Consider the following 4,761-nt stretch of genomic DNA (forward strand, 5'->3'; position numbering starts at 1 on the left):
TGGTGAGAATGGCATGAGCAGGAAAGCTAACCTTCTCACTTGCTATCCTTATAAAGCCATCAGGACCATGCCCCTGACCACCCATTAAACCACCAACTCATTACTTAAAGAACGATGAATTCATTCATAAGGGGGTAATCCTACCAATCCAATAACCTATTAAAGTCACCACCTCCCACCACTATATTGGGAGTTAAGTTTCAGCATGAGCTAGGTGGGCGTCAGGGGACACTCCAACCATAGCAGAAGTGATGGTGATTTAGGCTCGGAGAGAAATAGTGGATAAAAAGGAAAATAAATAAATAAATAAATAAATAAATAAATAAATAAAGATACATTTTTTCAGACAGTGTCTAGACTTGCTGATATGTTGAAAAAGGGGGTGAGAGAAAAATAAATTGAGATTAATCCTAGATTTTTGGCACGAGTGGAGGGGAAGAACAGTGAAGTTATTTACTGAAAATATGTATCTGAGAGAGATACACATTTGCTTGTGCAAAAATCAGGAGTCATTAGTAAATACAGCTGAATTAGACCAAATCAATGTCATGCATTTTTTCATATCATATACCATAACAGTTTCTTCAAGCTATTTTTACCTCAATTTAAAAAGATGTTCTGATTCAAACAGGCCACTCTGTTGTTATTTTGTCAGTGTTAGCCACCACCCTTAAGATACCCCCAAAGAAAACCATCCTATTACTTTTTAGGTGAGATCTAACTGAGTAGTTTTCAGCAGCGAAGAGGTGCCAGACAACTGAGCATGAGGCAGTTACTGAGCCCTTTTATGCTTGAGGCTGAAGGATAGAAAATTGACAGAATTATTTCTCAGTCTCCACACTTTGTTGCCAGGAATGAGAGACATAAACCAGAATTTAGTGCCTATTGAAAATATAACGAGTGTTGTGTTATTCTTCAGTTACTGGATGAAAAGGTAATCTAACATAATTCTTCCTCTTTTTTTATACTTTCAATACAACTTCATTCTTCTGTCCTCCCTCTTACTTCTCTGACCCTTGGGTATCTATCTTCTTCCCAATCTCTTACGATACCACAATTTTGTGAGGAATACCCTCCTGTAAAAGAATTTGCAGCACAGGTAATAAATTACTACAGAGAAAGCTTTATGATGTGGGGGGATTTATTGCATTAAATTGATTGCAATAGAGAAGGGAAAACTCAAAGTTTCCTCTTCTGTATTCACGAGAATTCCATGAAGTTCTACCTTGCAATGCAGCTATAATAGGGAGCTACAGAANACACTGAGTGTTTATTAGCTTCAGCTTGGACACTGCAGAACTATGCACTACTTATGACAGTGGCCCACACTAATTTTAAGTTACATGGTCACGGACTCTTAGGCTGGAATAAATGAGTAAGCCAGCCAAGCACATGGTTCATAGTAGTGTTTCTCCTTGTGTTTGAAATTTTTATTTTCCCTCATTTGCACATAGTGTCTTTCTTTTTTCAAATTATTTTTCTGTAGGCCCACTAAAGTAATTCCTCAGAATCTGTTCTCTCTCATTTCAAGTTCCCCATTTGTATTTAAACAACTGTCTTCCTGGTCCTATTCCTTTTTTCTCCAGCCATGGACTTCTGAATCTGTCCTTTCCAATTCTGAGTGAGAGCCCAATTGCTGCTTAAGCAACTTCCTGTTAAGCAGCAATCGAGCTCTCACTCACTATTGGAGAGGACAGATTCAGAGACCCATGGCTACAGAGAAAAGGAAGGGAAGAAATGTATCCTTTGAGATTTTAACATCTTTTCTGGACTAGAAACTCCTTGTACATAGAAGTCATCTTTTATTTACCTTACTCAACATCTTCAAAGCACCTAACATGTGGAATAAAGACATTTATTAATTCACCCCGTATTATTTGAGCTCCCATCATGTGACAATCATGAAATTTTAAGCTCTGTAATTAAATGATAAAAGGCAAATTAAATGATCTTATACATCATAAGTTAAGATGAAAAATAAATAAGGCAACTTTAGTAAATATAAGTAAATTTTTAAAAGAAGGTAACAGTATTTCATGGAGATTGATTGGGATGGTATTGCATACAGGCCAGTATAGCAGTTTGGGTGGTCTGGGACTGCACATATGAGGAGGTGACATGTGAACTGAGACCTGAGTAATAAAGTAGATCTGACCATATTAAGACCTAGAGCCAGATTGTTGCATCGAGGAGAAAATTGGCAAAACTGGGGCTTGGTGAGTGAACAGGAGAGGGACAACAGCTAATATCAGAGACCCAGGCAGTGGCCAGGTCTCAGAGGACGTGTAGACTACCACAAGATTTTTTCGTTTTGTGTTTACCACAAATGTAATAAGAAGACACTGGAGAGTTTTAAGAATCACAGTGGAGGAGAGGGTGTGACATATTCTGATTTTCATTTAAAAATTATTCATCTGGAGTGCTATGTGAAGAATATTCAAGCGGGAGACAAGAAAGGAGATTAGTTAGACAGCTAATGAAATAATTCAGATAAGTGTACTAGTCCATTTCTATTGCTTATAATGAAGTACCTGAAACTGGGTAATTTACAAAGAAACAAAATTGAGTTTTTACTGATTTGGAGGCTGGGAAGTCAAAGGTCTAGGGGGCATACCTGGTGAGAGCCTTTTATCTCCAGCAATGCAGGGTATCTCATGGTGAGAATGGCATGAGCAGGAAAGCTAACCTTCTCACTTGCTATCCATATAAAGCCATCAGAACCATGCCCCTGACCACCCATTAAACCACCAACTCCTTACTTCATGAATGATGAATTCATTCATGAGGGCATAATCCTACCAATCCAATAACCTATTAAAGTCTCCACCTCCCACCAGCATATTGTGAGTTAAGTTTCAACATGAGCTAGGTGGGCGTCAGGGGACACTCAAACCATAGCAGAAGTGATGGTGATTTAGGCTCGGAGAAAAATAGTGGATGAAAAGGAAAATACATAAATAAATAAATAGATAGATATATAGATAGATGAATAGATAGGTAGATCGATAAATAAATAAGTTAATAAGTAAATAAGTAAACAAATAAATAAGGATACATTTTTTTTCAGACAGTATCAAGACTTGCTGATATGAAGAAAAAGGATGTGAAAGAAAAATGAAATGAGATTGACCCTAGATTTTTGGCCTGAGTAAAGGGGAAGAACAGTGAGGATATTTACTTAAAATACGTATCTGAGAGAGATACACATTTGCTTGTGCAGAAATCAGGAGTCATTAGTAAATATAGCTGAGTTAGACCAAATCCATGTCCTGTTTTTTTCATGTCAGAAAATCAAAACAGTTTCTTCAAGCTATTTTTATCTCAATTTAAAAAGATGTTCTCATTCAAATAGGCCACTCTATTCTTATTTTGTCAGTGTTAGCCACCACCCTTAAGATGTCCCAAAGAAAACCATCCTGATCTGAGTAGTTTTCAGCAGTGAAGAGGTGCCAGACAACTAAGCATGAGGCAGTTACTGAGCCTTTTTATGCTTGAGGCTGAAGGATAGAAAATTGACAGAATTATTTCTCAGTGTTCATACTGCATTGCCAGGAATGAGAGACATAAACCAGAATTTAGTGCCTATTGAAAATATAATGAGTGTTGTGTTATTGTTCAGGTACTGGATGAAAAGGTAATCTAACATAATTCTTCCTCTTTTTCTATACTTCAAGTACAACTTCATTCTTCTAATCCCTCCTCTTACTTCTCTGACCCTTGAGTAACTATCTTCTTCCCAATCTCTTACAATGCCACCATTTTGTGAGGAATAGCCTCCTGCAAAAGAATATGCACCACAAGAAATAAATTACTACAGAGAAAGCTTTATGATGTGGGGGGATTTAATGCATTAGACTGATTGCAATAGACAAGGGAAAACTCAAAATTTCCTCTTCTCTATTCCCGCAAATCCCATGAAGTTCTACCTTGCAATGCAGCTATAATACGGGGCTACAGAATTATCCCACTTCATGCTTTGGGAAATGCACATGTCCTCAGCTAGGAGCTGCTCTTTGTTTCTAATGAAAAAAAAAAAAAAAAAAAAAAGAAGCAGAGGAATGACCAAAGGGAAAAATGGAGTTATAGAGATTAGGAGTAGAACCAACAGGAGGAGTCTATAATTTGACATGTAGAAAATCAGATACGCTTCTGCCATTTACAGCCGTAATATTTCTCTGCCTTATTTAAAGAATAAATAAAATAAAAAGTCTGGTAGAATGAGAGGTGCCTATCTGTTCAGTCCCTGGAAGGAAAGGAATGGAAGGGCCAAACATATTTATATCACTGGGTAAGGAAGGTCTTAGGTACTCATGCTCAAACTATACCAAATGGTGGCTTTCAACCTTCAGGCTGAGATCTGTACACGCACCCAGAGCAGTGGACTATTGAGATCCTTCCCTTCTTCTTTACCTGTCCCTGTCTAAGCAGCCTATAAAGGAGTCTCCTAGTTACCTTCTGTCTGCATCTGCTGGATGTGTTCTCTTATTCACACGCACCAGAGCTTCGCTTTTGATGTTAAGGAGCAGGGTTATTGTGTCCCACCTGACTCAGACCATATGAATCCTTCTTAAGATTTGCCGAGAGACCCAGACACTGTGGTTATTCATGAAGAAAGCACCTCCCCAGGGGTCTCCCTTGTAGAGCCAATTGGGATGTTAGGAAATATTTTCTGTATCTGAACCTCTCCTATGGTGGAGATTTAACACTCAATTTATCTCTCCAAGCTCTCAAATCATCTTCTCCAAATAAGGTATTGGGCTA

The sequence above is a fragment of the Galeopterus variegatus genome, unplaced genomic scaffold (assembly GCF_000696425.1).
Source record: "Galeopterus variegatus unplaced genomic scaffold, G_variegatus-3.0.2 Scaffold21091, whole genome shotgun sequence".
NCBI classification, from domain to species: domain Eukaryota; kingdom Metazoa; phylum Chordata; class Mammalia; order Dermoptera; family Cynocephalidae; genus Galeopterus; species Galeopterus variegatus.